Raw genomic sequence first — 24394 nt, forward strand, 5'->3', positions numbered from 1 at the left:
AAAAAAAGTACAGTCAACGTTTCAGACAGGACTGCCAAAAGGTTTTGGCCCAAAATGTCGACTGTACTTTTTTCTGTAGATGCTGCCTGGCTTTCTGAGTTCCTCCAGTATTTTGTATGTGTGTGTTGCTCGGATTTCCAGCATCTGCAGATTTTATCTTGTTTCACAGCTCTGCAGATTGTCATTGTCTCCATGCTCAAAATATCTTTTGTGGACTATGATATACATACAAATGTAGTCTGAGTTTCATTTGTTGAAAATTAATTTCAGAAGCAAGTTGGAATTGATCACAAAATACCAAAATCAAACAAGTTGATTTTCACCTATTTTTGTGCATTGCTGGAGTTGTTGAGTAACCTGGATCGTTTATCAGTTAGTCTGAACTTGATCCAAATCTAACCAAGGGAAACATTGGTCTAAAACCATGTTATTTAAGGACGCTCTTCGCATTCTTTGTGGAAAATGTTACTAAAACAATTTTTTTTCAGTGAACAGATGCCAATCGGTTCTGCTATTTGACTGGGAATCTAATCCATAGATTAACTACTTGCTTATTGAATGTCATTTATATCTATTGATCTTTCCCTCCCTTAACCCAGCTCCCTTCAATGCAAACTCTGATCTCTGATTCTTCTAGACGAAGAACAATAGTTTGACATGGTCTGTGTTATCTGGATGTGTTAGAATGCTTAAAAAAGCAGCAGTCTTATAAATCACAAACTTTGTTCTGATGGGGAAATGTAGAAATAGTCCAGTGTATCTGAATGCTCAGCCATTTTGCATGCTGTACTCAAAAACCTGAGCAACTGTAATATCCTTTTTCTATTAAAGAGAGCAGGACTGTGATATTCTGAATGTAATCATGCCAACTATTTGTATCGTGGCAGGGTTACTCATGATTTTGTTTCAACACTGATGGTTTAAAATATCAGAATTTTTGATTTTCTTTGCTCACTAAACCTTGTCTCATTACTTTACTTTTGCCTACTGAAAATATCTACAAATCTGCCAGTCAGGTAAAGCAAGTGACTGATTCATAACTTGCCGTACATTTTGGTAGAATAAATCATTATCACTAATTCATTAGTTAAACCCTCTGGTAAGATGGCAGTTTGCTCGGACAGAGCATCCACCCTGGGTGCAATCAAAGGTATATTTATTTGTCCTTTACAATTGTGAGACATCAATTACTTCAGGACTATCTCATCAGCAAATTGCTCGGTAGTGATGGAGCTGGAAGTATTGCATATCTTTGTTTGGACTTGTTGTGTACCTTATGTTGTGTCGGGACGGTGTGCAGTGCGAGTGATTGTCTTGTATATTTTTATTGTGGTTACAAGACCCTGTTGGACAATGGTAACATAGAATACTGCAAGTCTAGTTCACTGGTTCATTGGAGAGATCATTGGCAGGGGAGCTGCATTGCTTTGGTTCTGGAGAGGACTAGGCCCAGATTGTCGCCTGTTGCAGTTGCCCAGGGGAGGAGACATCGGAGGTGGTGTGGGAGAGAGCACAGGCCTCTGTGGGTATGCTGGTATCGATACTGGGTTGGGGGTTGGCCCTTTCCTCCAGTGTTTTCTCAGTGGAAGAACAAACCGGATCAGGACAAACTACAGTCTTGCCACTCGGACTTGGCTGGGCTATTTCTTTTTATTTTTGTGACTGTTTTTCAGCAATTGTAATCATATGTGTTATTTATGCTATGTGCTATGTGCAATTTGTTGTGTGCTGTTGGTAATGTGTTTTGCAACTTGGGCCTGGAGGAACACTACTTCATTTGACTATATTCATGTATGCTCGAATGATAATTAAAGTTGAACTTAAATAAGGTCAAAGAGCAATCATCTAAAAGTAATCCAATCCAATTAAAGTTTGCATGCTTGGTAAGAGTTATAGCACATAGTGTCTTATTTAATTAAGCAGCAACATCAATTTGCATGTCTTTAGCACAAATAAAGGCGACAAGAGATAGTAGCAGAATTAGGCCATTCAGCCTACTCAGTCTGCTTCACCATTCCATTGTGACTGATTTATTGTCCCTCCCAATTCCTTTCTCCTGCCTTCTCCCCATAACCTTTGATGCCCTTACTAATGAAGAATCTATCAACTTCTGCTTTAAATATAGCAAATGACTTGGCCTCCACAGCCATCTGTGGCAATGAATTCCACAGATTCACCATCCTCTGACGAAAGAAATACTTCCTCATCCCTGTTCTAAAGGGATGTCCTATTTTGTACTGTGTCTTCTGGTCCTTGACTCCTCCACGATCGGAAACATCTTCTCCATGTCCACTCGATTTAGGCTTTTCAATATTTTATTGATTTCAATGATCTTCCCCCTTCATTCTTCTAAGTTCCAGCAAGTACAGGCCCAGAGCCACCAAATAAAAGCCTCTAATGTGTTTGCCTGTACCATCATACGAGGCAGTACATTCCTTGCATCTGAGACTCTCTGAGAAAAAAAACTTAACCCTCATATCCTCCTTGAACCTACCCCCGCTCACCTTCAATTCATGTCCTCTGGTATTAGACATTTCAACTCTGGGAAACAGGCACTTTCTGTCCACTTTATCTCTGCCTCACATTATCTTATAAACCTCTATATGATCCTGTTTCAGCCTCTGATGCTCCAGAGAAAACAACCCAAGTTTATCCCGCCTCTTGTGATAGCACATGGCCTCTAAACCAGGCAGTGTCCTGGTGCAGCATCTTCTGTACCCTCTCCAAAGCCTCATCATCCACTTATAGTGGGGTGACCAGAACTGTATTGCAATACTCCAGATGTGCCCTGGCAGAGGTTTGTAAAGTTACAACATAACCTCCTGACTTTCGACCTCAATGGCTCGACTAATGAAAGCAAGTATTCCATACTTCTGACACTTTTTTTTACATTTGCCTTACTGAAATGTAACATCTCTCATTTATCTGGGTTAAACTCCATCTGCCATTTCTCTGCCCATATCTATAACTGGTCTATATCATGCTGTATTTTTTGCCAGTCTTGTATACTACCCACAACTCCACCAATCTTGTAATATCCACAAATTTATCAACCCACCATCTACATTTTCATTCAGGTCATTTATATGCATTACAAACAGCAGAGGTCCCAGTACAGATCCCTGTGGAGCTCCACCAATTACAGACCTCCAGCCTGAATAAGTACCTTCAACCGCTGTCCTCTGTCATCTATGCGCAAGCCATTTCTAAATCCAAACAGCCAGTTCGCCATGGAGTCCATGCATCTTAATGTTCTGGATTAGCCTTCCATGAGCGACTTTGTCAAATGCCTTACTAAAATCTATGTAGACAACATCCACTGCCCTACCTCCATCAGTCTCTCTCGTCACCTTGTCAGAAAACTCAATGAAATTGGTAAGGCACCCATTGCCATGCTGGTTCTCCCTAATTAGGTAATTAGTTTCCAAATGCTCATATATTCTATCCCTAAAGAATTTTATCCAGCAATTTCCCTACAAATGGAGACTCACTGGTCTATAGTTCTCAAGATCTTCCCTTGTTCCCTTCTCCAATAGACATATTAGCCACTCGCCATTCCTCTGGGACCTTGCCCGTGGCTAGAGAGGACACAAAGATAATGGTCAAGGGCCCAGCAATCTCGTGTCTTGCCTCCTTCAATAACCTGGGTAAATCGCATCTGGACCTGGGGACTTACCCACTGTAATACTCCTTAGGAGGCCTAACACATCCTCCCCCTTGATCTCTAAACACCCTAACATATTCATACAATAAATACTGATCTCCTGGTCCTCCGTATCCTTTTGCTTGATAAATACTGAAGCATAGTACTCTCACTCACATTCTTTGTATCCAAGCAAATGTTCCCCTTTTATTCTTGACTGGTTCCACCCTCTTGCTAATTATCATTTTACTCTTGATGTATGTATAGAAAGCCTTGGGATTCACCTTAATCCTACTTGCCAAGGACTTGTTATGGTCCCTCCTGGTTTTTCTAATTCCCTTCTTTATTTCTTTTCTGGCTTCTTTATACTCTCATGTGCTTTGTTTGAACCTGACTTCTGAAGCTTTACATACTGTTCTTTTTCTTCTTGACTAAATTCATCACATCTCTGGACACCCAAGGTTCTCTTATCTTTCCATCCCTGTCCTTCTTTTTAACAGGAACATCCCTTTCCTGTACTCTGAGCAATTGATCTTGAAACACCATTCACATATCTGATGTGGACTTGTCAGGGAAAAGGTGTTCCAAATTAATGCTGCCTAGGCCTAATGCCCTTGTAATTTGCCCTACTCCAATTTAAAACTCTCCCACAAGGACCTTATCTATAGCCATCCTGAAAGATGAGGAATTGTGGTCTCTGTTCCCTCACTGTTCATCCACTGAAAGATCTGTCACCTGGCCAGGCTCATTACCCAACACTGGGTCCAGTATGGCCCCTCCTCTCATTGGACTGTCCACATACTAATTTAAGAAACCTTCCTGAATATACTAAACCAGTGGTCCCCAACCACCGGGCCGGAAAGCATGCGCTACCAGGCCACGAGGAAACGATATGATTTGACGATAGGAGTCAGCTGCACCTCTCCTCATTCCCTGTCACGCCCACTGTTGAGCTTGAACGTGAGTGAGGTCATTACGCACGCATCATCCATGTCAGCATGGGAAGGAGATCAACTCCTCGAGCTTGCAAATGATGGCGGGCTGAAAAGTATGTTTGACATAACATCTCTGCTGGCATTCTGGATCAAAGTCAAGGCTAAATATCCTGAGATAGCCACGAAAGCACTGAAAACATTGCTTCCATTTCCAACATATTTCTGCAATGAATGCAACGAAAACTAAATTGCGGAATAGACTGGACATAAGGAACCTCCTTCGAGTATCACTGTCTCCCGTCACCCCTCGATAGGACCGTCTTGTTGCAGGAAAACAAGCCCAGGGCTCCCACTGGTTCTGCGATATTGGTGTGTTGCAATGATTTTATATGTTCATATGGGGAAAATATGTGCTGTGTGTTTAATATCCAAACGTTACTTAAAATGTTATGATGCTATTGACTTATATAACCATATAACAATTACAGCACGGAAACAGGCCATCTCGGCCCTTCTAGTCCGTGCCGAACGCTACTTTCATCTGGTCCCACCGACCTGCACTTAGCCCATAACCCTCCATTCCTCTCCTGTCCATATACCTATCTAAGTTTTCTTTAAATGATAATACCGAACCTGCCTCTACCACTTCTACTGGAAGTTCGTTCAACACTTACTTCAAGCTCCCCTGATAATTGACTTATCGCTATATTCATGCGAGGAAAATATGCGCTGTATGTTTAATATTAAATTCGTTAGATAAACCCTTTTAGAAACGAAATTAAGTGTATTAGCCACTTATCACCTATATTGCATTCGTGATTAGCACACCCCCCCAAACAGAATCGCCAAAAAGGATTTGTAGAAAAAATGGGCACGTACACGCATGCGCATTGGTGCCCGCGCAAGGCTTCATGGCCATTGTAGTCTTTCTCAGGGGTAAACCCAACGTATTTGACTGCTACTCTTGTTCGTTGGCAACCCCTGTGGTCGGCTGGTCCGCAAGAATATTGTCAATATGAAACCGGTCCGCAGTGCAATAAAGGTTGGGGACCCCTGTACTAAACAAATTCAGCCCCATCTAAACCCCTTACATTAAGAAGGTTCCAGCTGATATTAGGGAAGTTGAAGTCCTCCATGACAACAACCCTATTATTTTTACATATTTCCTTAATCTGATTACATATCTGTTCCTCAATGTTCTGGTGGCTATTTGGGGATCTGTAGTACAATCCCATCAGTGTGATTGCACCCTTCATATTCCTGAGTTTCAGATAAATGGACTCAGTGTCTCACCCCTCCATTATGTCTCCTCAGAATGCAGCTGTGATATTGTCCATGATTAGCAGTTAAAAACCACCTCCTCTTTTACCTCGTCCTCTCTCTTTTCTAAAACCTGGTACATTAATCCCCCATGCTTACTCCTCTCTCAACCCAGTTTTCCTAACAGCTACAACGTTGGAGTTCTACGTACTGATCCATGCTCTAAGTTCATCACCTTTACTTCTAGCATTAAAATATACACACTTTAAACTATCTGACCAATCATGCTTGTTACTTTGATTTTACCTTTCATTACTTTTTCTGACATTGATATGGTCTGATCCTTCCCTTGAGTTCCCCTCCAGCTCATGACCTGGGGCTCCAGTTCTACCCTCTGCACAACTAGTTTAAACTCTCCTGAGTAGCACCAGCATACCTCCTGGACAGGATATTGATTCCCCTCCAGTTCATGTGCAACACACCCTCTTTTACAGGTAACCCCTTCCCCAGGAAAGATTCCATTGATCCAAGAACTTGAAACTGTCCCTGCACCATTTCCGTAGCCACTCATTCATCTGTGCTATCGCCCCATTCCTACCTGCACTAGCCTGTGGCACAGGGAGTATTCTGGAGATTATAACCTCGGAGGACTTCTCTTCAGCCTCTTTTCTAACTATATACTCACTGCATAGAACCTCTTAACATCTTCCCTCTTTTTGGCCTATGTCATTAGTGCCAATATGCACCATGACCTCTGGCTGTTTCCCCTCTTCCTTGAAAATATCCCGCAGCCACTCTGATACACGATGAACCCTAGCACCCGTGAGGCAACACACCATCCTGGTTTCTCTTTTGCTCATACATTTACCCTTTTATTCCCATAATCATTCTAATGAACCTTCTCTGGACCCTCTCCAATGCCAGCACATTTTCTTAGATAAGTGTCCAAATCTGCTCTCAATACTCCCAAGTGCAGTCAGGTGAATGCCTTATAAAGCCACAACATTACATTCTAGGCTGCTCAATGAACGCTAACTTTGCAATTTGCCTTCCTTGCCACTGACTCAACTGTTAGTCAATCTAGTTAGCTCCATCTTGGGTACTAGCCTACAAAGCACCCAGGACATCTTCAGGGAATGGTGTCTCAGAAAGGTGGTGTCCATTATTAAAGACCTCCAGCACCCAGGGCATGCCCTTTTCTCACTGTTACCATCGGGTAGGAGGTACAGAAGCCTGAAGGCATACACTCAGTGATTAGGAACAGCCTTTTCCCCTCTGCCATCCAATTCCTAAATGGACATTGAATCTTTGGACACTACCTCACTTTTGTTTAATATACAGTATTTCTGTTTTAGCATGCTTTTTTTTTTAGCATGCCATCACCTCCTACAGAGTTGTATCAAGCAGCATGGGAGACAGCAGGGCTTAGCTTCCAGATAAGCTCAATGTATTCTCTATTTGCTTTGACCATCAGAACATGGAAATTCCATCGCGAACCCCCACATCTCCAATGATCCTATGATCTTAGTCTCTGAAGGTGATGTATGGGCTGCCTTCTACTGCTCAGCATTTAATACTATCATCCTCTCAAAATTAACTAATAAGCTCCAAGATTTTAACCTCAATTCCTCCTTGTGCAATTGGATTCCTTACTTGTGGATCCCAGTCAGTTCAATTGGCAACAACATCGCCTCCTCTATTTCCAGCAGCACAGGTGCACCACAGGGCTGTATGCTTTGCCCCCTGCGCTACTCACTTGATACCTATGACTGTGTAGTTAAGCACAGCTCCAATGCTATATTCAAGTTTGTTGATGACACCACTGTTGTGTGCCAAATCAAAGGTGATGATCAATCAGCATACAAGAGGGAGATTGAAAATCTGGCTGAGTTGTGTCATAACAATGTTTTATTCAATGTTAGCAAGACCAAGGAACAGAGGTCCATGAGCCAGTCCTCATTGGAAGATGAGAGGTGGAGAGGGTTAGCAATATTAAATTCTTGGGTGTTACTATTTCAGAGGACCTGTCCTTGACCCAGCACATAAGTGCAATTGTGAAAAAAGTACCTCCACTACTTTAGGAATCTACAAAGATTCGGCATGACATCTAAAACTTTGACAAACTTCTATAGATGTATCCTGGCTGCATCATGGCCTGGTACAGAAACACCAATGACTTCGAACTGAAAAGCCTACAAAAGGTAGCGGATTCGGCCCAGTACATTGCTGGTAAGGCTCTCCCAGCTATTGAGCACATCTACATGAAATGCTGTCATAGGAAAGCAGCATCCATCATCAGAGATCCCCACCGTCCAGGCCATGATGCTCTCTTCTCACTGCTGCCATCGGTAGAAGGTACAAGAGCCTTAGGATTCGCACTACCAGGTTCAAGAACCATTACTACCTGTCAACCATCAGGCTGAATAAAAGGGGATAATTACATTCACTTGCCCCATCATTGAAATGTTTGCACATCCAATGATCTCACTTTAAGGATTCTTTGTTATTTATTGCTTTTTTAAAATATTTGCATTTGCACAGTTTGTTGTCTTCTGCACTCTGTGTGATCTTTCATTGATCCTGTTACAATTTCTGTTCTATGTATTTGCTGAGTATTTCCCCATGAAAATGAATCTCAGAGTTGTATATGGTGACATATATGTACTTTGATGATAAAATTCACTTTGAACTTTGAACTTTCCTTCTACCAAAGTGCATGACCAAATACTTCTCTACACTGTTTTCCATCTACCCTTTTATTACCCATTCTCTTAAACCAAGGCCTTCTGCTTCCTCAACACTATCTAACACTATATGCCTCTTCATCTACCTTTGTATCCTCTGCAAACCTGACCACAGAGTCATCATTTCAATTCACTAAATCATTGACATTAATGAGAAAAGAAGTAGTCCGGACGCCCCCAGTTTTTGTGAACTTCACAAAGGCATAAGAAAAGTTAAACCCAAACTGCAAAAAAAAACAGGATTAGCAGATGTAACCAAAGACTTCATCAAACTAGCATGTTTTAAGGAGGCTCTTGAAAGAAAAGGATAGTGTGGAAGAGGCCAATTCCAGAATTGGGGGAGGTGGAGGCACAACAGCTATTGGTAAGGCAGAGGAAGAGAATCAATGATGTGTAAGAGCATAAGATATAGGAGCAAAAGTAGGCCATTTGGCCCATCGAGTCTGTTTGCCATTCAATCATGGGCTGATCCAATTCTTCTCATCATTCCCTCTCCCCTGCCTTCCCCCATACCCTTTGATGCCCTGGCTAATCAAGAACTTATCTATCTCTGCCTTAAATGCACCCAATGACTTGGCCTCCACAGCCGCTTGTGACAACAAATTCCACAGATTTACTGCCCTCTGACTAAAGTAATATCTCTGCATCTCTGCTCTAAATGGATGTCCTTCAATTCTGAAGTCGTGCCCTCTTGTCCTAGACTCCCCTACCATGGGAAATAACTTTGCCATATCTAATCTGTTCAGGCCTTTTAACATTTGGAATGTTTCTATCAGATCCCCCCTCATTCTCCTGAACTCCAGGGAATACAGCCCAAGAGCTGCCAGACATTCCTCATATGGTAACCCTTTCATTCCTGGAATGATTCTCATGAATCTTCTCTGAACCCTCTCTAATGTCGGTATATCCTTTCTGAAATAAGGAGCCCAAAACTGCACACGATACTCCAAGTGTGGTCTCACGAGTGCCTTATAGAGCCTCAACATCACATCCCTGCTCTTGTATTCTATACCTCTAGAAATGAATGTCAACATTGCATTGCCTTCTTCACCACCAACTCAATGTGGAGGTTAACCTTTAGGGTATCCTGCACAAGGACTCCCAAGTCCCTCTGCATCTCTGCATTTTGAGTTCTCTCCCCATCTAAATGATAGTCTGCCCGTTCTTTTCCTCCCCCAAAGTGCATGACCGTACACTTTCCAACATTGTATTTCATTTGCCGCTTCTTTGCCCATTCCCCTAAAACGGGGTCCCCAACCTTTTTTGCACCACGGACTGGTTTAATATTGACAATATTCTTGCGGACCGGCTGACAGTTTTGGGGGGATGTGTTAATCACGACCGGAATATAGGTGATAAGTCAACGATAAGTCACTTATAAGTGGCTAATACACTCAATTTCGTTTCTAAAAGGGTTTATCTAACGAATTTAATATTAAACACAACACATATTTTCCTCGCATGAATATAGTGATAAGTCAGTTATAAGTCAATAGCATCATAACATTTTAAGTAACGTTTGGATATTAAACACACAGCACATATTTTCCTCATATGAGCATATAACATTGCAACGCACCAATATCGCTGAATCAGTGGGAGCCCTGGGCTTGTTTCCCTGCAACAAGACGGTCCCATCGAGGGGTGATGGGAGACAACGATACTCGAAGGGGGTTCCTTAAGTCCAGTCTATTCTACAATTTAGTTTTCATTGCATTCATTGCAGAAAAGCCCACTTCGCAGAGATATGATGTTGGAAATGGAAGCAACATTTTCAGTGCTTTCGTGGCTATCTCAGGATATTCAAGCTTGACTTTGATCCAGAATGCCGGCAGAGATGTTATGTCAAACATACTTTTCAGCCTACTGTCATTTGCAAGCTCGAGTAGTTGATCTTCTTCCTGTGCTGACATGGATGATTCACGGACCCATTCCTTGCACTTCTTGGGTCATTTGTGGTGGGGAAGTAACGCTCGAATTCTGTTGACAGTGAAGATACGTGATTGCGCACCAGCTGTGAGAAGGACGGTGCAGCCTCAGTCTCTCCCAAAATCCCAGCTAGTGTTGGGAGCATGTCAAATATGCCCCTGTCCACTCGCCGTCCCCACAGTTCTAGATTGGCTTTGAAAGCAGACACTTTATCTGCCAACTTGAAGACAGTTGTCATTCTCCCCTGAAGTGACAAATTGAGTTCATTGAGCAGGTTGAAGATGTCACACAGATAAGCGAGTTTTGCTATCCACTCCTCGTCGCTGAAGTATGCTGCCAGTGGCGACTTTTTTCCTGAAAGAAATCTGTAGCTGCTCTCTTAACTCAAAAACCCTGGCCAGAGCTCTCCCCCTTGATAGCCACCTGACTTCAGTGTGTAAGAGAAAGCGTTTGTGCTCTGCATCCATTTCCTTGCAAGCTGCTCAAACATACGTGAGTTAAGGGCTTTTGCTTTGATGTGATTGATAACTTCAACAACGTCACTCAATACGCTGTTAAGATCAGGTGACATTTTTCGGCTAGCCAGCATTTCCCTGTGTATGACAGTGTGTAGGCTGGCATTCAGGAACAACCTCTTTGACTCGGGTAGTGAAACCAGACAGCCGCCCAGTCATAGCTGCAGCCCCGTCTGTGCATATTCCAACACAGAATGACCAGTCCAGTTTGCCTGACATATAGTCATTCAAAGACTTGAATAGTTCTGCCCCAGTTGTGTTAGTTGGCAGCGGCAGTGCACACAGCATATCCTTGTACACATCGTCTTGAAATATATATCACACATAAACCAGCAGTATTGCCTTGTTGTCGACATCTACCACCTCTTCCAATGAAACTCTCAAGCGATGTTTGTGTTTTACTCATCGAGTAGTTGTAGGTTAATGACTGACTGATGACCTCGCGTACATTCAAGTTCAACACTGGGCGTGACAGGGAATGAGGAAAGGTGCAGCTGACTCATATCGTTTCATATTGCCAAATCATATCATTTCCTCGCGGCCCGGTAGCACATGCTTTGCGGCCCGGTGGTTGGGGACCACTGCCCTAAACTATCTAAGTCTCTCTGCAGGCTCTCTGTTTCCTCAATACTATCCGCTTCTCCACATATCTTTGCATCATCAGCAAATTTAGCCACAAATCCATTTATCCCACAGTCCACATCATTGACATACCTTGTAAAAAGCAGTGGTCCCAACACTGACCCCTGTGGAACTCCATTGTTAACTGGCAGCCAGCCAGAATAGGATCCCTTTATTCCCACTCTTTGTTTTCTGCCGATCAGCCAATGCCCCACCCATGCGAGTAACTTCCCTGTAATGCCATGGGCTCTTATCTTGCTAAGCAGCCTCATGTGCGGCACCTTGTCTAAGGCCTTCTGAAAATCCAAGTACACGATATCTATTGCATCTCCTTTATCTACCCTGCTTGTAATTTCCTCAAAAAACTGCAGTAGGTTAGTCAGGGAGAATTTTCCTTTTAGGAAAATGCTAGCTTTGGCCTATCTTGTCATGTGCCTCCAGGTACACCATAATCTCATCCCTAATATTCGATTCCAACAACTTCCCAACTACTGATGTCAGGATAACAGGTCTATAGTTTCCTTTCTGCTGCTTCCCACCCCCTTATATAGTGGAGTAACATTTGCAATTTTCCAGTCATCCGGTACAATGCCAGAATCTATCAATTCTTGAAAGATCATTGTTAATGCCTCCGCAATCTCTCCAGCTACTTCCTTCAGAACCCAAGGGTGCATTCCATCAGGTCCAGGAGATTTATCCACCCTCAGACTATTAAGCTTCCTGAGCACCACCTCAGTCATAATTTTCACTGCATATACTTCACTTCCCTGACACTCTTGAATGTCTGGTTTACTGCAGATGTCTTCCACTGTGAAGACTGATACAAAATATGCATTATGCCATCTCTGTGTCTCTCATTGCAATATCTCCAGCGTTGTTTTCTATGGGTCCTATATCTACCCTCGACTCTTTTACCGTTTATATACTTAAAAAGCTTTTAGTACCTTTTTTGATATCAGTCACCAGCTTCCTTTCATAATTCATCTTTTCCTTCCTAATGACCCTCTTAGTTTTCTTTTGCAAGTTTTTAAAAGCTTCCCAATCGTCTAGCTTCCCACTAGCTTTAACTTCCTTGTATGCCCTCTCTTTTGCTTTTATTTTGGCTCTGACTTCATTGGTCAGCCACAGTAGTGTCCTTTTTCCATTCGAAAATTTGTTCTTATTTGGAGAATAAAGATAATCATTTGGATGCTGAATGAAGGGAAGAAAAGAGTATTTAAAGTGAATAATGAAAAGTAAAATACAAACAGTGAGATGATATCCTCGAGTAGTGCAAGTGAAAGCTCATTGAGACTTTTATCGTTGAGTCAACAAATAATTGTTTCAGCATTTATAAATATGTTCTGAAAAGTGAGCGTTTGATTGGTAAAACTACAAATACAGGAACACAGATTAAACGAAACATTTCCTTTTATATGTTATTCTAGAGTGGAAGTGAATACATAAAGCAGCATTGGTTCTAGGTAAGTGCCCATGCATTTTTTTCAAGTATTACATAAGTTAAAGTTTGTTGATTCTTTGTGTAAAATGATAAAGACAAAGCGATAGAAGTTTACCTCAAATTATTAGGATTTAAGCTTTTGATGAAAGATATAATTGGGGGATAGGAAGGAAATAGAACATAGAAGTGCCATTGTGTTATTGATTTTGAAAACTATATTTTAAATACTCAAATAACATTTACTATGATGCACTTCTTTCTCATTGGAATTGTCACAATGGCCATTGTCTGAGCGGACATAATCAGAGAGGTGATCTTAGGGCTTTAGGTCTGAGAGGCTGCAGTCTGAGAAAGCACGTGTTATATTTGAATGTGCGCAGTATACGGAATAAGATAGATGAACTTGCAGCACAGTTGCAGATGTCTTGGAATCATGGCTGAAAGATTATAGCTGGGAGCATAATGTCCATGGATGCACATTATATTGAAAGGGTAAGAAGGAAGGCAGAAGAGGTGGCATTGCTTTGTTAGTAAAAAAAAAATGAAATCAAATCATTAGAGGTGATATAGGGTCGGAAGTGGCAAGTATATGGCCTACAAATTACAACAGGAGATACAAAATGCATTCCAAAAGGACAATGTTATGTAGCTTCCTGGTAAGCCTCGGGCTCTCTCAGTTCGTTTTCGTCTAGGGGGAGCAGCCTTTGGCCCCGCCAAACTGGGTAATCAAGTTTATGTAGATGCTGTGTGATGTACCCTAGCACGCCAATAACAGACAGTACACCATATGCGATTAAAAAATTAATTTATTTCTTGGTGATGGGTTAGTAGAAACAAATACAATAAAGGCGCCAAGTCAGTAATTCTGAGTTCTGTGCACAAATAATTCGTTGGAGCTCTTACAGAACCGGGTCTCCCTTTCCTCCAGTTGATGTCCTCCGAACTCCGCTGGCCCTCGAATGGGACCACCCTCAGTGGTTGACCAAATGCTCCACACAAGTCTGTCCTTGCCTCCTCTCCTCGCCGAAGACCCTGGGCCTCGGACTCCTGCTCGGGGCCCGTTCCATTGCTCAGCTTACGGCATCTCTCGGTCGCGTCTCCTCTCTCTGTCCCCATCGCGCCTCCTGCCCAAAGCCCACGAAAACGATAGCTTGCAGACACACAAGAAAGAATAACATCTATCCCAATTGGTTAGCAAATGAATACAATTCCTGTTATCAGTAATTATAACCCAAACTAGCTGCTACTGTTAACTCAGCAGTTAACATAAGCCATTTTATTATAACATAACAAAGAAGCCATTTTATTAGCCTTAGCAAATAACATGAAAAAAGAAACCCTTACAGTTACAATAGTCATGGGGGACTTCAATATGCAGTTAGATTGGGAAAATCATGTTGGTGCTGGATTACAAGAATGGGAATTTCTGGGGTGCCTATGAGATGGCTTTTTAGAGTGGCTTGTGGTTGAGCCCACTAAAGGATCAGCTATTCTGGATTGAGTGTTGTGCAATGAACCAGAATGGATTAGAGAGCTTAAGGAAAAAGAACCCTGAAGGGCAAGTGATCATAATATGATCGAATTCACCCTGAGACTTGAGTATTACAGAGAGAATTACAGAGACATCAGAAAAGAGCTGGGGAGAATTGATTGGAAAAGAACACTGGCAAGGATGATGGCAGAGCAGCAATGGCTGGAATTTCTGGAAGCAACTCTGAAGGCACAGGATATATACATCCCAAAGAGGAAGAAGTATTCTAAAGGAAAGGTGACGCAACTGTGGTTAACAAAAGAAGTCAAAGCCAACATAAAAGCCAAAGAGAGAACATATGTTAAAGCAAAGGTTAGTGGGAAGTCAGAGAATTGTGAAGCTTTTAAAAACCAACAGAGGACAGCTAAAAAAAAGTCATTAAGACGATAAAGATAGAATACAAAAGAAAGTTAGCCAATAATATTAATGAGGATACCAAAAATTTCTTCACATACGTAAAGTCTGAAAGAGAGGCAAGAATAGATATTGGACTGCTGGACAACTATACTGAAGAGGTAGTAATGGAGAACTGTGAAATAGTGGATGAACTGAATAAGTATGTTGCATCAATTTCCACTGTGTATGGTGGAAGTTCCAGGTGTCAGGGGGCATGAAGTATGTGAAGTTACCATAACTAGAGAGAAGATTCTTGGGAAACTGAAAGGTCTAAAGGTAGATAAGTCACCTGGACCAGAGTTCTGAAAGAGTGGTGGCTGAAGAGATCGTGGAGGCATGCGTAATGATCTTTCAAGAATCAGTAGATTCTGGAATAGTTCCAGGAGACTGGAAAATTGCAAATGTCACCCCACTCTTCAAGAAGGGAGAAAAGCAGAAGAAAGGAAATGATAGGACAGTTAGTCTGATCTCAGTGGGGGGGAAATGTTGAAGTTGATTATTAATGTTGAGGCCTCAGGGTACTTGGAGGCACATGAGGCTGTAGTCAGCATGGTTTCCTCGGGAACATTTTGCCTGACAGATCTGTTGGAATTGTTTGAAGAAGTATCAAATAGGATAGACAAAGGAGAATTGGTTGATGTTGTACACTTGGATTTTCAGAAGGCTTTTGACAAAGTGTCATACATGACACTGCTTAACAAGTCATGACCCCCATGGTATTACAGGAAAGATTCTAGCATGGATAAAACAGTGGCTGATTGGCATGAGCCAAAGCGTGGGAACAAAGGAAGCCTTTTTTGACTGGCTGCCGGTGACTAGTGGTGTTCCACAGGGGCGTGTGTTGGGACCGATTCTTTTTACGTTATATGTCAGTGATTTGGATGATGGAATTGATTGCTTTGTTGCACAGTTTGTAGATGATGTGAAGATGGGTGGAGGGGCAGGTGGTTTTGAAGAAGTAGAGATATTACAGAAGGACTTAGATGTGTTTGGAGAATGGGCAAAGAAATGACAGATGGAAGGCAGTGTTGGAAAGTGTATGGTCATGCACTTTGGTTGAAGAAGTGAAAGGGTTGACTAGTTTATAAATGAGAGGAAATCCAAAAAACTGAGATGCAAAGGGACTTGGGAGTCTGTGCAGGTTAATTTGCAGGTTGAGTTTGTGGTGAGGAATGTAAATGCAATGTTAGTATTGATTTCAAGAGGATGTAATGTTGAGGCTTTATAAAGCACTGGTGAGGCCTCACTTGGAGTATTGTGATCAGTTTTGGGTCCATTATCTTAGAAAGAATGTGCTGAATGTGGAGAGGGTGCATGAATATGATCCCAAGATTGAATGGCTTGACATATGAAGAAGGTCTGTATCCACCAGGATTCAGAAGAATGACGTGTGATCTCATTAAAAACCTATTGAATGGTGATAGGCCTTGATAGAGTGGATGTGGAGAGGATGTTTCTTTTGATTGGAGAGTCTAAGACCAGAGGACACAGCCTCAGAATAGAGGGGAGACCTTTTGGAACAGAGATGAAGAATTTCTTTAACCAGAGAGTGGTGAATCTGTGGAATTCTTTGTTACAGGCAGCTGTGGAGGCCTAGTCTTTATGTATATTTAAGGCAGAGGTTGATATATTCTTGATTGGTCAGGGCATGAAGGGATACAGGCAGAAAGCAGGATATTGGGGCTGAGAGGAAAATTGGGCTAGCCAGGATGAAATGGTGGAGTAGACTCGATGGGCCAAATGGCCCTATTCTGCTCCTATACCTGATGGTCTTAGAGAATCTCTGAAAAAAAGTTTGAAACATTCATTACACTGTGCTGAACAAACAGGGTGATTGGAAACGTCCATTTTCCCATCAAAATGAGTAATACTTGGTAATTAAATCGCAAACAAGAAAAAATCTGCAGATGCTGGAAATCTGAGCAACACACACAAAATGCTGGAGGAGCTCAGCAGGCCAGGCAGCATCTGTGGAAAAAAGTACGTTTGACGTTTTGGGCTGAAACCCTTTGGCAGAACTGGAGAAAAAAAAGCTGAGGAGTAGATTTAAAAGATGAGGGGAGGGGAGAGAGAAACAGCAAGTGATGGGTGAAACCTGCCGGGGGAAGGATGAAGTAAAGTGCTGGGAAGTTGATTGGTGAAGGGGACAGAAGGCCATGGACTAACGACCAGCTTCCCTTTCTCGATCTCACGGTCTCTATTTCTGGAGACAGCATACACCAATGTCTATTACAAACCCATGGACTTTCACAGCTATCTGGACTACATCTTGTCCCACCCTGCTACTTGTAAAAACACCATCCCTTTCTCTCAATCCCTCCATCTCCACTGCATCTGCTCTCAGGATGATGCCTTTCATTCTAGACTGTAGGAGATGTCCTCCTTTTTCAAAGAAAGTGGCTTGCCTTCCTGTACCATCAATGCTGCCCTTCCATTTCACACACATCTGCTCTTACCCCATCCTTCCGCCACCCTACCAGGAATAGGGTTCCTCTTGTCCTCACCTACCATCTCACAGGCGTCCGCGTCCAGCTCATAATTCTCTGAAACTTCCACCACCTCCAACGGGATCCCACCACTGAGCATATCTTTCCCTCCCCCACTTTTTGTTTTCTGCAGGGATCACTGCCTACGTGACTCTCTTGTCTATTTGTCCCTCCCCATTGATTTCCCTCCTGGCACTTATCCTTGAAAGCGGGATAATTGCTACACCTCACCCCTCACTACCATTCATGGCCCTAAACTGTCCTTCTTGGTGAGGCGACACTTCACCTGTGAGTCTGTTGGGGTCATTTACTGCGTCTGGTGTTCCCGGTGTGGCCTCCTGATGTCGATTCAGAGACCGCTTCGCCGAGCATCTACACTCTGTCCGTCAGAACAAGTGGGCTCTCCCAGGGACCACCCATTTGAATTCCACTTCCCATTCCCATTCCGTTATGTCCATCCATGACCTCCTCCACTGTTGTGATGAAGCCACACTTAGGTTAGAGGAACAACATTTTGTATTCCATTTGGGTAACCTCCAACCTGATGGCATGAACATTGATTTCTCAAACTTATGGTAATCCCTCCCGTCACAATTTCCCATCCCCTTTTCCCTCCCTCACCTTATCTCCTTGCCTGCTCATCACCTCCTTCTGGTGTTCCTCCCTCCTTTTTCTTTCTTCCATTGCCTTTTGTCTCTTTCCCCAATCAACTTCCCAACTTTATATTTCATCACTCCCTCTCCAGGTTTCACCTATCACTGGTGTTGATGCTTGGAATAGCCTACCAGGCGATTTTCCTATAAAACTGCATAAAGCGTACCTAAGAGAAAAGATGCAGTTTTAAAGGCAAAGAATGGTCATAACAAATATTGATTTGATTCATTTTTTTGAGTTTACTGCTCTTTATAGCAGTTTTTGGAATTTAGAAACTTTTCATTTCATTATTTTTGAAAGCATCTTAGATTTACAGAGTTGTTTTACTTGTGCCTAAGACTGTACTGCAGTGTCAATTTCAATTCATATTGAAATAAACTTAAGAGCAAAGTATGTAACCCTCTCCCTCTCCCAGTGTAGAGTGCCCTCCTGCTTCAAATTATCCACCAATGTCCCTGTACCAAAAAGACCAAGGTAACATGCCTGAACGACTGGTGTCCTGTTGAGTTCACCTCAATAATAAGCAAATGCTTTGAGAGGCTGGTCAAGGATTACATCTGCAGTTTGCTACCACCCACACTGGATGCCCTACAATTTGCCTACCGACACAACTGATTGACAGATGATGCAACAGCTACTGCTCTACATCGCATGCTTACGCATCTGGAGAAGAAGGATGCTTATGTGAGAATGCTGTTCTTGGACTACAGTTCAGCATTCAACATCATAGTTCCATTCAGGCTCGACAAGAAGCTCAGAGACCTTGGCCTTGACGCTGCCTTGTGCAGCTGGATCCTGGACTTCCTGTCAGATCGCCGGCAGGTGGTAAGAGTGGGCTCCCTCACCTCCACCCCTGACTCTCAATACAGGAGCCCCTCAGGGCTGCGTACTAAGTCCCCTCCTTTACTCCCTGTATACCCATGACTGTGTCTCCACCCACAGCTCTAATCTGCTAATTAAATTTTCCGATGACACTACATTGATTGACTTGATCTCAATAACGAGATGGCCTACAGGGAAGAAGTCATCTCTCTGACACAGTGGTGTCAAGAAAACAACTTCTCCCTCAATGTCGCAAAAGCAAAGGAGGAATGGAGATGGGCTAACCCCTATTGACATCCATGGACCTGGGGTTGAGAGCATAAACAGCTTTAAGTTCCTCGGCATCCACATCACCAAGGACCTCACATGGTCTGTACACATCAACTGTGTGGCGAAAAAGGCACAACAGCGCTTCTTTCACCTCAGATGGTTGAGGAGCTTTGGTATGGGCCCCCAGATCCTAAGAACTTTCTACAGAGGCACAATTGAGAGCATCCTGACTGGCTGTATCACTGCCTGGTATGGGGACTGTACCTCCCTTAATCGAAGGACTCTGTAGAGAGTGGTGTGGGCATCACAGCGCATCTGTAGTTGTGAACATTTCGTGATACAGCATATTTACAAATATAGGTGTGTGAAAAGGGTCTGTAGGATCATTGGGGACCTGAGTCACCCCATTCCAGCTGCTACCATCCAGAAAATGGTACTGCAGCATAAAAGCCAGGACCAACAGGCTCCTGGACAGCTTCAACCACTAGGCCATCAGACTGATTAACTCACAGTGTAATCTATGTTACATTGACAGTTCTATTTATTATAAATGATTATAAATTAGTATGATTGCACATTGCACATTTAGACGAAGATGTAACGTAAAGATTTTTACTCAGGTATGTGAAGGATGTAAGAAGAAAAGTCAATTCAATACAGTTGCAAGAAAAAGTTTGTGAACCCTTTGTAATTACCTGGTTTCTGCATTAGTTACTCATCTTTTGGTCTGATCTTTATCTAAATGGATACCGAGTACACCATTTAAACTATCACAGTCTAGGTTCAAAAAAATTATGTGAACCTCTAGAGTAATACCTTCTGCAAAAGCTATTTGGAGTCAGGTGTTCCAATCAATGAATGCTGAAGGAGGTGAAAAAGAACCCAAGGGCAACAGCAAAAGACCTGCAGAAATCTCTAGAACTTGGTAAAGTCTCTGTTCATGTGTCCACTATAAGAAGAACACTGATCAAGAACACCGCAGAGGAAACAACTTCTCTGCAAAAAAAAAAATTGCTGCACATCTCAGGTTTGCAGAAGACCAACTTGATGTTCCAAAGTGCTTCTGTGACAATGTTCTGTGGACAGATGAGACAAAAGTTGAACTTTTTTGGTGGAAATGCACACCGCTGTGTTAGGAGGGAAAAAGGCAGTGCACACCAACATTAAAACCTCATTCCAACTGTGAAGCATGGTGGAAAGAGCATCATGGTTTGGGGATTGCTTTGCTGCCTCAGGGCCTTTACAGCTTGCAGTTGTTGAGGGAACAATAAGTTCAAAATTGTACCAAGACATTTTACAGGAGAAAGTCAGGGTAGCGGTCGATTTCTGAAGCTGAACAGAAGTTGGATGATGCAACAAGGCAATGATGTGAAACAGGAGAGTAAATCAACTACAGAATAGTTTAAAAGGAAGAAAATTTGTGTTTTGGAGTGGCCAAGTCAGAGTACAGACTTTAACTCAATTGTAATGCTGTGGCATGACCTGAAGAGGGATGTTCATGCAAGGCATCCCAAAAATATTGATGAATTGAAACAGTTTCATATGGACTCATATGGCTAAAATTTCTTCTTGCTGTTGTGTAAGTGTTATCAGCAGCTACAAGAAACATCTGGTGCAGGTTATTGCTTCTAAACAAGTTACCAGTTATTAAATGCAAGGGTTCACATTCTTTTTCCGGTCTGAACTATAAATGATTAAACAGTGTGTTTAATAAAGACATGAATAGCACAATTGTTTGTGCATCGAAGGATATGGTGAGAAGGCAGGTGTGTGGGGTTGACTGAGATCCAGTATCAGTCATGATGGAATGGTGGAGTAGACTCGATGGGCTGAATAGCCTAATTCTGCTGCTATGTCTTATGGTTTGTGTGTTATTAGTTTAGGCAGATTGTGTTTGTCTATTATGAAGATGAGGCCTCATTTTATGAGTACTTAATGCAATAAACCAGGTAATTGCAGGGGGTTTACAAACTTTTTTTTGCAGCCGTATATATCACCATATACTACCCTGAGATTAATTTTCTTGAAGGCTTTCACAGCAGAACAAAGAAATACAATAGAATCAATGAAAAGCTACACACAAAGATTGATAAACAACCAATGTGCAAAAGAAGGCAGACTGCAAACACAAAAATAAATAAATAAATAAATAAATAAATAATACAGAGAAGATGAATTGTAGAGTCCTTGAAAGTGAGTCTAAAGGCTTTGGAATTAGTTCAGAGTTGACATGAGTGAAGTTAATCATACTGGTTCAGGAACCATTTAGTAGCTCTAACTGTTTGCTTCTTTTGAAAGGTTTTGACACAAATGTATATTTCACTGTGTATTTTGATGTACATGTGCCAAATCTTTGAACTCTTGTGAAAAACTACTTTAAACACCAGCAACTTTGATGTGTGTTGCTTGAATTTCCAGCGTCTGCAGAATTCCTCGTGAATACTTTAAACCTCCATCAGTCTAAATAAAGAAAATGCTACAGTTAGTTACAGGAGCTTCCTTGCTCGGTATTCTTTGTGGCATATTGTTGTTTCTCTATTACATCTTCGGTCGCACCCTCTTATGGCAATTTGTCTTTTACTTTGTTGTTGCCTGCAAGGCCAGTTTTTATTGTGCTCCTAAGTCCTCTGGGTAATCAGTTAAATTATATTTTTACATGAATATTAAAAGAATCAGCATCTCCATTGCAGCAATCCTCACATGGTGCCAAATTTTAGCATCTTCTGATTTCATACTTTATACTTTACTGTCGCCAAGCAATTGGTACTAGAACGTACAATCATCACAGTGATATTTGATTCTGCGCTTCACACTCCCTGGATTACAAATATTAAATATTAAAGATTTTAAAAATTAGTTAAAATTAGTAAATATTAAAAATTTAAATTATTAATCATAAATAGAAAATAGAAAAAATGGGAAGTAAGGTAGTGCAAAAAAACTGAGAGGCAGGTCCAGATATTTGGAGGGTATGGCCCAGATCTGGATCAGGATCCATTCAGCGGTGTTGGAGAGAAGCTGTTCCCAAATCTGGCCGTACGAGTCTTCAAGCTCCTGAACCTTCTCCCGGAGGGAAGAGGGACGAAAAGTCTATGTTCCCTATAAGGAGTGCTCCTGATCACTGCAGAGTGCTGAAAATTCATGCTTAACCTTCCAGATTTGACCTCTGGCCACTGTTAGCATCAATGCTGTCATAAAGTTATTCCAAAGGAGATACTTTCTCAAAATTGTTCAGATGTTGCCTATTTTTGAGGTATTGTCCTGTATTTTCTTAAGTAAGAGTGTGTAATATCATATTTTGTGTGAAAACAGGAAGGAGGACTCATTTTAGTCACTTTCAAATTGGTGTCATATGGTGACTATACCTTTTATACATACACTGTGGTATAGGGCTGCAATACATGTGTGGGCACGTGGCCAAGTGGTTAAGGCATTGGACTAGCTACCTGAAGGTCGTGAGTTCGAGCCTCAGCCGAGGCAATGTGTTGTGTCCTTGAGCAAGGCACTTAATCACACGTTGCCCTGCGAAGACACTGGTGCCAAGCTGTATGGGTCCTAATGCCCTTCCCTTGGGCAACATTGGTGTCGTGGAGAGGGGAGACTTGCAGCATGGGCAACTGCTGGTCTTCCATGCAACCTTGCCCAGGCCTGCGCCCTGGAGAGTGAAGACTTTCCAGGCGCAGATCCATGGTCTCGCAAGACTAATGGATGCCTTTACTTTACATGCACCCTAAATGTAATCCACATTGAAGTATTTTAAAAAGTATCAACTAACAATTAAAAGAAAATTAAAATATCTTTTACATTGTTCAGCTAACTATTTTTACATGAACTTAAATCAGTTCTTATAATTTTTTCTGGGGAGAATGTCAAAAACCAACAAGCTTTTCAGTTATCATTAACTTGACTGGGACAGTGCTATGTTATGACAAGCGTCTGAGCTGTGGAAGAGGTCCCTAGAAATTATAATAGTATGAGCAATAGCATTATTGTTATGTCATAATTTACAAGAACTTTTAGACTAGAATGCCCTTAATATAAATACGATATTAAGACAGAAACCCAGAAAATCTGGCAGGGTGGTGGTAGAGGTAAATGCATTAGGGACATTTAAGAAGCATTTAGATTGGCATATAGATGACAGAAAAATGGAAGGCTATGAAGGAGAGAAAGGTTAGATTTATCTTAGAGTAGGTTAAAAAGTCAATACAACGTTGTGGGTTGAAGGGCTATAATGTGCTGTAAATGGCTGATGTTCTATGTTCGTTTGTCGAGAGGAGAAGAGTTCATCTATGAAAGCTGAAAGATCTGATGTACCAAAATTGTCCAACATTTTCTGTTGTTGCTTGGATGCAGGAGACCTGCACCAATTTCTTTTGTGTTCAGTAAACAATCACAAGATGTCATTTTGATGCACATTATCATAACTGTTGTTATGTTCATTTACAACGTTATTAGACAAATACTATTCTCAGTTGAAAGCAGGTTTATTAGAACAATTGTTATTGAGCTCTATATGTCCACTGATGGTGAATTCACATAATTAAAGTGCACTACACAGGTTGTATACAGATCTTTTCTATGGATGACAAAAAAATTGAATCTGATCATCAAATTCATCATTTTTAATATTCTTGGGGTCAGTTGGAGAATCCATACTCTCAAATCATGAGAGATTGGAGATTTTCTTTGCCATACTACTTAAACTGATCTGGAAAACCATACAGCATTTTAAAATGCTTTTAAATTTGGCTGTGTTAAAAAATATTGGCAAATTTGAATAACAATGACAGAGTTTGATAAATTCAGCCTGAAATGGATTATCTGAATAAGTATATGGATAAGAAGAGAAGATAAAAAAAAATCGTTAACTGTCTTAGTTGTTAAGTCACTATAAATATTTTAACAACCTTATTGAATGGTTTTCTGGTTGTGCATGTACAGAGTATTCTTGTTAACAGAGTAAAAGAATATATTGAGATCAATTGAAGGAATGCCCTTTGGTTTTCTTGCAGACAAGGCGATTGGCTTAGTTTTAAGAGATTTGTTGAAGTCTCACCAACAAGTCCCATTAGCAAAAAATCTCACTGGTAGAGAATTTGATTTGGCTGCATGGCTGACTTTATGGGCGAGGAAATGTTTTTTGT

General features: G+C 41.7%; 1 protein-coding gene across 12 annotated transcripts in view; it reads left to right on the top strand.

The window, feature by feature from the left end:
• Positions 1–24394, top strand: part of LOC134351811 (CYFIP-related Rac1 interactor B) — a 197088-nt gene that overhangs the window by 84068 nt on the left and 88626 nt on the right. For 9 of the 12 annotated variants that reach the window (XM_063058528.1, XM_063058516.1, XM_063058526.1 and 6 more), the window contains one exon: positions 13075–13110. The exons of the other annotated variants lie outside the window; for them this stretch is intronic. The gene's annotated coding sequence lies outside the window, so the exon portion shown is untranslated. The remainder of the gene's footprint in view (positions 1–13074; positions 13111–24394) is intronic. 12 annotated transcript variants of the gene reach the window in all.

This window comes from Mobula hypostoma, chromosome 9 (genome assembly GCF_963921235.1).
Source record: "Mobula hypostoma chromosome 9, sMobHyp1.1, whole genome shotgun sequence".
Lineage (NCBI taxonomy): Eukaryota > Metazoa > Chordata > Chondrichthyes > Myliobatiformes > Myliobatidae > Mobula > Mobula hypostoma.